The sequence below is a fragment of the Gossypium arboreum genome, chromosome 13, assembly GCF_025698485.1.
Source record: "Gossypium arboreum isolate Shixiya-1 chromosome 13, ASM2569848v2, whole genome shotgun sequence".
Classification (NCBI taxonomy): domain Eukaryota; kingdom Viridiplantae; phylum Streptophyta; class Magnoliopsida; order Malvales; family Malvaceae; genus Gossypium; species Gossypium arboreum.
Window position 1 is genome coordinate 106,518,648 of NC_069082.1, and position 10,838 is coordinate 106,529,485.

The 10,838-nt window shown below is 30.6% G+C and overlaps 2 non-coding genes across 2 annotated transcripts; both read left to right on the forward strand.

Annotated features, from left to right (window-relative positions):
* The first annotated feature begins 3,944 nt into the window (after positions 1 to 3,944).
* On the forward strand, positions 3,945 to 4,028 carry LOC128287288 (small nucleolar RNA snoR117). Its single transcript, XR_008277987.1, has one exon. It is a non-coding gene; the product is annotated as a small nucleolar RNA snoR117 (small nucleolar RNA).
* Positions 4,029 to 4,384: 356 nt separating this feature from the next.
* Positions 4,385 to 4,484, forward strand: LOC128287255 (small nucleolar RNA Z103). The gene has a single exon (XR_008277950.1). It is a non-coding gene; the product is annotated as a small nucleolar RNA Z103 (small nucleolar RNA).
* The last annotated feature ends 6,354 nt before the right edge of the window (positions 4,485 to 10,838 follow it).

The window sequence follows — 10,838 nt, forward strand, 5'->3', positions numbered from 1 at the left end:
ACCATGTAAACAATCCTTATGTCATTTATTTACTTTGTTTTTTGTTTATTCATTGCAAAAGAAAGTGAAATGGTCGTTTCCGTCAAGCACTTCAACAACACTTTGTTTACTAAGCAATTAGCAGCTATTCGATTCAACAGTAACAATAGTGACATCCAGTTCAATCTCAATATTCTTATTGTTAGCCTCTCTCACAAGCATCAGCTTGTCTCGAAGTACCCGTATTTCTGCTTGAACACTTGTGACAAAGGGGATATGTCTATAAAAACCTATCACCCATTTTCTGGCATGATATTTAATAAGGGTACCTGCCCTTACCACATCATGTATTAAGGGAAGAGCCATTTGTATTAAGCTTGAACCACTTCACAGGTGGAGCTTTCCATGAAACTAAAATAATAGTAGGAATTAATAAAAATTTCAGTAATTTAGAAAGGACGTAAAATTCCCCACTTTCGATTGCTTTGTCCAGGTATAAATTTGTCCTTTCAAAACACCTTAACATTCTTAGTAAGCCATATTTGTCAAATGAAGGGAAAAAATAAAACTCTCCAAAGGAATCTAATGCTCACTAAACATGACGTTGGATCTAATGCAGTCCAACCAATCCCTATACATTTGAGTAGGGTTGGCCCCATTTGGGTTAAGAGACTTCCACCTTTGTTGGCTAACAGGACAATCCTTCAAGAGGCATTCAATTGTTTTCTTGTGGTTATTGCAAAGTGGGTATAATTTTGGTGTCCAAAACCTTTACTATTCAACAAGTTTTGAGTCAAAATAATACGATGAATGCCAAAGCAAAAGGTTGAGTTTAAGTGGCACATTAGGCTTAGTTTGGATGAGTGGTGCATTTACCTCAGGTGAGGTTAAAAATAGTGGTGGTGGTAAGATTAGTTACTATACCGATGAGATTAGATAATGTAACAATGAGATTAGAAACAACAGTGGAGTGTGTGTTTGGATTCAAATGCAGCTGTAGCGGTGAGGTGAAAATAAAAAATGACTATTAAGGATATTAAATTAGAAATGATCTATAATAAAAGTTTTTAAAATTATTTTATTTTTATGAAATTATTAAAAATATGTGAATTTATAAATTCATTTAACAAAATATTAGAATATAAAACAATATTTTAAATATTCTAATTAATTAATATATAATTATATAATTTTATTATATTAAACGAATGAAAATATTGAAAACCTTAAAAATAAAACTTTAAAAATTTATTAAAATCTTATAATAAGTGAATAAAGTGAAAATATTTTAAAACCTGAATGAAGCGTAAAAAGTAATTAGAAGTTTTCCTTAAATAATGTAAATTAAAGTTTTTAAATAATTTATTGTAAAATGTGAAAGCAGTTAAGAAAAAAAGAAAAGAAAAAAGAAATGGAAATAAGTATTACCGGACTTCAAGAAAGTACATCAGCGTGATTAAAAACCCCAAACTGAACTCACCTTATGTTATCCAAACAGTTCCTTTTTCAGTTAAAAAGAATATACATTTTTCAGTACCTATTGCTCTTGACATATTTATCTAGGAACTTTGCACACAATTCTATTATGCCACTAGATATTTGAAATTTAAAACATAGTTTTAGACATCAATAAAATAGTTACATGTCATAAAATTTTAAAGATAATAAAGTATTGTTATACATTCATTTATATCTAATATCTTCTCTAACTTAATTTTAACTTTCATTAAATTACTTAAAATAATTAACTTTTCTTCTTTTACAAATTTTAATTTTTTATAAGTTAAGATTTTTTATTTTTGTGCAACCATATTTTAAAAAATAATAATTTTTTGCATTATTTTTCATGTCATTAACACATAATTTTGGTGATTATTTTACCTTGAACCCAAAATCTCTAACCTTGAACTCAGAACCAAACATTGAGATTTGAGATTTAGAGTTTATAGGTTCAAAGTTTAGGTTTAAGGTTTTAAGGTTTGTTGTTTGGGGTTTAGAGTTCGTGTCTAAAGGTTTAAGTGTTTGTGGTTATGAGTTTAGGGTTTAAGGTTTGTGTTCATGGTTTTAAGTGTTCATGGTTTTGGGTTTGAGTTTATGGTTTTGGGTTCAATGCTTAGGATTTAAGATTCTAGATTTATGGTTTTGGGTTTATGGTTATGGTTTTGAGTTTAGAGTTTAGGCTTCTAGGTTTTTGGTCTAAGGTTCAAGATTTTGTATTTATGGTTTAGTGTTATAGGTTTGATTTTAAGGTTTAGGGTTATGTGTTTAATTTTAGGGTTTAGTGTTCAAAAATTGAGATTTTATGTTTAGAGTTTAGGGTTTAATGCTCATGATTTAAAATTTATTGGTATGGATTCAAGTTTAGATTTTGGGGTTTAAGGATTAAAATTTTAGAGTTTATGGTTCTATGGTTATGGGTTATGGTTTAGGATTAGTGGTTATAAGTTCAAGGTTTTAGTGTTTATGATTATTAATTTTAGGGTTTGTTTTTTGGGTTTAAGTGTTTAGGGTTATGTGTTTGAGTTTATAGTTTAGGGTTTGTGTTTAGGATTTAAGGTTATGTGTTTGAGGGTTTAAGGTTATGTGTTTGAGGGTTTAGTGTTTATGGTTATTAGTTTTAGGGTTTGTGTTTAGCGTTTAAGGGTTTAGTGTTATGTGTTCGAGTTTAGGGTTATGTATTTGAGTTTAAGGTTTAGTGTAACGTGTTTGAGTTTAGGGTTTAGACTTTTAAGTTTTGGGTTTATGGTTCAAGATTCTTTATTTAGTATTTAGGGTTATAGGTTTGAGTTTAGGGTTTGAAGTCCAAGGTTTAAGCTTTAGGGTAAAATAATTACCAAAATAATGTGTGAATGACATATAAAAAATTACACAAAAATTACTATTTTTTAAAAAATATTAACTTATTAAAAAAGAAATGATTAAAATTGCAAAAGAAGATATTAGATATAGATGAGTGTATAATAATACTTGGTTATCTTTAAAATTTTATGACATGTCACTATTTTATTAGTGCCTAAAATTATACTTTTATGATTATCCTAATATTATTTATTTCCTATCTATATATTATATTAAAGGATGGTCTAAAGATCTACCTTTTACTGACATGAGGCACACAATTATTATGCTTTTTTTTGTATTTTATATAATGATTAAATTTTAATTTTGGTCTCTATAATATGTTTAAATTTGACATTTAATCCTTAGGTTTTTAATAGTGTTAACCTTTCAATTAAAATATTATATGGTTAAATATAAGTTGAAAAATGATTTATAAATCTAAAAAATTGAGGGGTTAAAATTTTGAAAATAAAAAGTAGAAAAGCTAAAATTCAAATGTACAAAATGTATAGAGACTTAGAATAATGTTGATTAAATTATATCAAATTGGCCAGGTATTAGTCCAAGAGAGACATCAAACTAGTTGAACCATAAATCGATATGAATTGATTGAACCAGGCTAAAAATTGGCTGAATCAATTTTTTTATAATTTTATAATAATTTATTTAATCGAACCGTATAATTAATGGCTTGATTGGTTTGACTATCAATCCAGTTATAAAAACCTTGCTTGAGGTATATTTTAATTTTTAATTTTTTACTTTATAATTGATACATACAAATAATCAACTCTGTGTGTATTTGAGAAATTGATGGGCTTAATAGGGGCTTTGGTGGTAGGTTTGGATTTGAAATAAATATAGTCCATTATGATAAAGCTAGATTTGTAGTTTCATTTACTCACAAAGGACAAGGAGGTAATTGGATACAGCTCAAGCAAATTAGGGTTTCTCAAATTCTCCTCTATTATAAATAGCATCCCTCTCCAGTCATCCATATAACTGAGGCAGTCGCCTCCTTTTGCATATTTTTCTTTGAAACGTCTTTTAATCCATTCTTGTTTTAGTATCTTATTTTTATGATGAATTTGAAATATGTTAGTGATAGATATTCTCGAATCGATTGCCTGTGATGTTAATAAATTTGTCCGTACCATCTGAGAATACTTTCTCTGATGCATTCATTCTAATTCTATTTTCTGAGGCAACTTTCCATCTGATATTATTTTCTATCTATTTTTTGTAATTATTGTTTTTATGATCTTTTTGTTCTGTGATTGCGAAAATTGTATCAAGAAATAGTGAGTAGCGCCATCTCCTTGATTTAATCGTGTTTTCTTTTTAAAAAAATTAAATGAAAATTAGATGAATAAAAGTGCAAAGAAGGCAATAAATTAGAGTCACTGTTGCGCTTTAATTAAAGTAGCGACTTCAGCGCTGTACGTTGCCGATTCTGATTTGGGGCTGAGATTCTGGCATTTTACTATTCTTTATCCTCGAGTTTTATGCATTCAGATGCCCCTAAATCTTTATTTTCAACTTTTAAGATAAACAAAGAATGAAGATGGAAGTGATGATTATTTCCCCAGATGATCGAAGCTGAACAAACTGTGCGAATTTTTTTCTTCAATTAGTTGGAGATCCAAGCCAGAACTCTGATCCGTCTTCATTTATTCTCCAAAATAATTTTTATAGCATTCAGTCTCTTTTGGTTTGATCTTCCGACAAATTTATTATTTTGTAACTGATTAATTTCTCTCTGGATAATCGATGCTGAACATGCAGTTTGATATAATTCTCATTTTTTTAATGACAACTCAAACCTCGATTGAATCTCTTCTATATTTTATTCGATTTCTATTATGTTATAATCAAGGTTATAAGGTTTTTCCAGTTAAAGTTTGTGTAACGAATTATGCTATTGTCTTGGGATGTACAGTAGAATTAAATAGGAACGGATGTGGATAAATTTTACATTATGAAATTGAAATCAAATTTGAATGAGCATTACACTTGTGATTTTCTGGATTTAGTTTATAATTGTGAGCGAGATTATTTTACAAGTATGATGGTAATTTACAATTTTTGTTTCACTTAGTAAGTTATATTTGTCTCGTTTAGAATCTCTTATTTCGACCCTACGATTTTTGAATTAGATTAATTCATTTGAAATTTTATTATTTTGATATCTTTGGGTCATGGGATTCCAAAATGTTATGGTGGGCTCTTAGTTTGATTTGATCTTAGATATATCCTCGATTTTGATTTTTAAATGTTTGTTGAATTGGGAGCCCAACTCGGAAGTAGCTTTTTTCTTCATAAAAAAGTTCATTTCATACATTGGATTTTACAAGTGAAGACAAATAAGAAACACAGTCCCTTGTAGAACTATATAGAGAGCAGCTGGTAAGCTGATTCTGGTTGGTTGGTTCCTTTTAGTGTGTTTGTTTTTGGGCATTTTCCTCTCAGAGTTGAAGCACCGTACAGTGGCTATCTTAGTGGAAAATATGTTGTAGATGACTACTCCGGAGTGTTCCCAAAGAAATCTTACAATCATCATCTAAATGTTGAAGAAGTCGTGCTGATGGTATCTACTTTGACAACGATATTTTCAATGTTTAAGTTAAATGTTGGTTGGAAGCTATCTTGTAAGGTTCATAATTTTGCAATTGTCTTGTCATTATGGCTGATGAGCTTGAACTAGTATCAATCTGGTGGGTTTCCTTTTGACCCGCATAGTTCTATGAAATCCGATGAAGTTTTGCCTAACCCTGGCAATCAAATTGGTGAACTGATTGGTGGTGGAAAATTCTAGACAGGGCTTGTTGGGAAGTAATCATAAAATTGATTGCATCAAAATTTGGAATGAAAAAACAAAACAGGGTCTTTGTTAAGCTGAGTCAGCCGTGAGTCAGGAATTTTGGTAGATACGGATATCGACTTTTGGATGCGGACAAGGATTAGACTGGAAACTGACCTCGATGAAGACTCCAACGACACAATCCAACGGGCAACATTGATGAGGGCACATCAATCGTCCTCACAAAAGAATGGGGAAGAAACGAGGTCTACTTCTGAATTAGATGATAAGACATGTCATAATCACAAAACAGTGGAAAAGGTTGGATAGCCATAGCTGTTTTCTCTAATTTCAGAAGACTGACTCTGGACTACGAATGGATCATATTAGAGGACAATTTATTATTGAGGCAGATATTTTTAATTTGGTTGGTGTGTGGGTAAGGTTTTTTGAGATGCCAATTGAGTACTATTTTGTCATCATTTTCATTACAAATCGGGCGAAGCATTGGGGGTTATCCTTGGAGCGGATTGTTACACAATGTCGGAAGCAAGAGTAAGATTGCGGAATGTGATGTTTTTTTCTAAACAAATGCAAATACCCTACCCATTATCACTAGTGGAATTGTTAAAGATAAAATGGGATTGATAAACTTTGATTTGGATGCGGCAAAATAGGATTAAAGAAATGATGCACGCTGAAAAAAAGTTATTATCCAAAGTGAATAGCCAAACCTAGTGGGGTAGGAGATAGGAGTTGTAAGATCACAGAAAGTAATAATGGAGGTCGAATCTACAATAAATATGAAAGACGAGGGCTATGGTCTATGGTGTTCAATGAAGACTCATGATAACAAGTTTAACACATCATTTGAGATAGGTGTTCAAGCAAGCTCTAGTGTTGACCTTGCCAAAATTAGGAAAGATAAAATCTGCCTATTTTACGACTTCTAAAAGTTACCCAAATAGAGTTTGGGAATAAAGAACTATAACTCACAAGGCTATAGAATTAAGATCGAAAACATTTGGTCTAGGTGAGGATTCAAAAAATATGCTTTGGGATATGGGATTTGTCAAATTATTAATTTGAAAAGTGAAAGTTTCTGGTTCAACTAATGTTAAATGGAATGTGGTTTTGAGTGGTACAACCGTCCTTGGAAGAAATGTATAATAACAGGGAAAAAAATAGAACTTAAAAAGATGCGTATGCAATTCGGTGAACTGCCTATATTTCCAACACTTTGTTCAAATTTGAATTCATTAATAAATCTCAATACAAGCGTCAATTACAACTCAATCCAAATATTATTATAACCTTAGTCTCACACACTTTTAATGAGCTATTTCAACTTTGTAACATTTCCTACTGAAGGTTATGAAACAACTCTTTAATGTTAATTAATAAGCTTTCAACCGCACCAACACAAAGTTAGTAGTTGAATTGGAATGTGTTGTCTCAACTCGTACAAATAACAGAGGATGATACTCCCTTATATAAACTTCAATTATGCTTTTAGCATCTTGACAGAATAATCTTCCTTAAAATAAGACCAGATAGTTGAAATTTCTTCTCGTACTCCGCGATATTAATCTCCCATTCTTAATCACTATCCTTTAACAAAGGAAAGTATAAAACCAAAAAATCTTGAACCCTACATTATTGAGATCATGCAAGTCCTATTGTTGTTGCCACTAAGATAAGGAACAAAAGGTCAAACAACTAAGCACAAGTCAAATTTATCAAATCATACACGACACTAGTAATGTTTCTTGGGATATTTGTTTCTTTTTCCTGTTTCAACAATTAGTGTAGCTGTAATAGTTAGTTTTTTTTAGTGACGTCGAAAATGGCGGTTTCGGAATTTAATTACCGATATTTGAGTCTGTAAATATCATTATTTAATATTTACGAAGTTAGTATAAAGTTTAATTAAAGTTTAGTCTTTTAATTTTGTCAATTGGATAGTTAATTAAGGTACAAAGATTAAATTGTAAAAGTGGTCAAAATTAATCACTATAAATTTTTAATTAATTGAAAGACCAATTGAGCAATTTGATCCTTCCTAATTTGTCAAACGGTGGTGGATGAGATTTAACATCCACTAAGTTTGTTAATTAGGCTTAAGTTTAATTATACTAATGTTAATTATTTAATTATAATTAATTAAAGGTTAAGTGAAGTATCTAAGTTAAATTATGTTATCATCTTTTTTTTTTTTTCATTTTTCTTCACCGTTTGAAATAAAAGAAACCTAGGGTATTCAAGCTTTCAATTTTCAAATTGTAAGTTCAATTTAGTCCTTCTCTTGTAATTTTTATGTTTTTGAGATCTCGGGAGCTTGATTTAGCTGACCTGTATATTAATTTGTATAACTGTTAAAGTTTCTAAAAGTTGTTATTCATGAATGCTTGAAGAAATTGGTGTTAATTTCTTAGATTCTAAGCTTAGATATGAAAAAGATGATTAGTTTATAAAGTTTAATTGTTTGTTTTTGAATATAGGGACTAAAGTGTAAATATTTCAAAATTGGTATGAAATTTCTACAATTATGGATATTAGAGAACCTTAGAAGGATATAATTGAGATCGATTTCAAAATCAATGCTCAAATTTGAAAGTTATGGTAATTTCGGCTTTGCGGACTAAATTGCATAAAATGAAAAACTTTAGGGAATGTTCAAAAAGTGAAATTGAATCGTCATATGCACATAATAGGATGTTATAAGGTATTTGAAAATGATAAATTGAAATGAATTATCATATAGATTAGGTTTTGAATCAATCGGAGGATAATCGAGGAAAAGATAAAATTACAAATTAGTCCTCAATGTCTTGTTTATTGTTGTTTTTCCAGGTAAGCTCATAAGGAACTTAATATTTATTTATGTTATATTTGAATTATATTATAATGTTTATTAGTTTAGGTTAATTGTAATTTTATAATGTTGGCATCTAAAGGACTAAATTGTAAAGTATGGAAAAATATAATTATTACGTAAATATACGATGTATTGAATGGATGTGAAATTGTTATATTATTTAATGATATGTATATGATGATGTTATAAGACTTGAAATGATACAGAAACTGTAATAGTGCCCGTGTAAACTTAGTAAAAGATTAGGATATGAGTAACATGCCATTAGGGTTCAAAAGGAAATAGGGTTTTTAATGAGGGATTTATTTAACGATGGTTTTAGATCCAGCATGTGTGCGGATTCTTTGAAGCTTGTGTGGGCAGCATCGAATATGGTAACTTCTGTAAGCAACCTTGGTTTTGAAGCTTGTGTGAGTAGCCAAAATATGTCAGTTTGTGTGAGCAAATTAGTCTCGTGTATCCGGATTCAATTTACTATAGTTCTCTGGGCGAAAAGAGAAATGAAAATATACTAATGGTATTATAGTGGTTTAAATGAATGTATGCGATTGGAGTTACACATGTTTGAAATCTGAATATGATTTAAATTGCATATGTTATAAGATGGAATGTGATATCTATATGATTGTGATATAAGTTCATGTTATACAGATGAACTAAGCTATTTGATATATTTGTTGATTTGCATATAAATGTATAAGATGCCAAAGGGATTTCATGCTTAATTCCAATGTATTTTAATTGCCTAATTGTTGTATGTAAAGTTGTTTGTTGATTTGCATATAAATGTATAAGATGCCAAAGGGATTTCATGCTTAATTCCAATGTATTTTAGTTGCCTAATTGTTCGTATGTTAAGGTAAGTTAAGTAAATTTCATATGAACTTACTAAACATTCATTATGCTTACTCGTTGCTTTTCCTTCTCCCTGTAAATTGTTGATTTGCGGAACCTATCGATTGGATCAACTCGAAGACCACATTATAATACTATAGAGTCGATTGTCTTTTGATCATTTTTGTTTGGTTATATGGCATGTGTATGGGTGTTACTAAGTGTGTTAACTTTGAATTTGATAGTTGATTAAACTTTGTAAATGTTTTAATTATGGAATGTTAATGATCAAATATGTAATTGTATGCTTGGTAACTTGCATGATGTTGTGTATTGCATTTTATACAGCATAATGTAGCTTGATATGGCATAGTTAAATGTTGGTTTAGATGTCTTAAAAGCATGATTGTAAATGTGAAGTTTGAATATATTGAATTGATATGAAATGGTGCCAAATTGAGGCATGTTAGCTTGATTGGTTTTGAAAATGGTTAAATGGATGTTATGGAATGCTTTTTTGTTGGTTTTGTGTAGGTACAAAGGTGCAATTATGCATCAAGTGGGTTAATGGTGTAGTTGGCTTGAAATAAGTACTAAAAGGCCTAATTTGTACAAAAAATAGAGTCATCGTCCCGGCAATAACATTTTTCTCGTCGTAATGTCAGCCAACAGTATGTGACATTGTGACATCGAGTGGCCTAACATTGTGACGTGATAAACTATTTGGTGACATTATGACGTGGAGAAGGTGACATCATGATGCCGGCGTTGAATTTTTAAAATTTTACACTTTGTTCCTATTTTGTGCTCGGGCCTATAAAACAGATTTTGTAAGCTCAATTTAGGCTTGAATTTATTTGTATAACATAATGTAAATGTGTTTAAGACATGATGAAATGTTTGAGTGATTTATTTATGGTGTATTTGATAGTAGTTGCTTTGACAACGACTGTAGCATCCTATAACTCAGACCCGACGATTAGGTCGAGTAAGGGGTGTTAGATTTAGTGGTACCAAAGCTAAAATATAGTCGGTTTTAGGATTGAAATGTAATGAGCATGAGTCTAGAAATACATGCCACAATAACTTGTGATAGTGTGATGTCTTCTTATTCGATTTGACTTTGTTTTTCTTATGGAAAACCATATCGACTAAAAAAAATTATGTAGTATCTGATGAGGTAGATAATAATGCTCCAACTTCTTATCAAGGATCCAGTCATAGTGTTCCAATTCCACAAATGCCTAGACATGAGGTGAGAGATGCCTTTTTTTTTTTTTTAGATGATGAACCACTAGTTTACGTATTTTTTGGGAGCTAACCCTCCAACTCTGCAACCGTAGGTATAACCTCCACCCCCAATCGTGCCTCATATGGCACCCAATTATCATTCGAATCGAAATACAATAACTGTTCAGCGGCCTCCAATTGATAAGATTTGAAAGTGTGCAGTTGAAGAATTTCGGGGTAAAATTGATGATCCAGCCAAAGCTGAATACTGGTTGG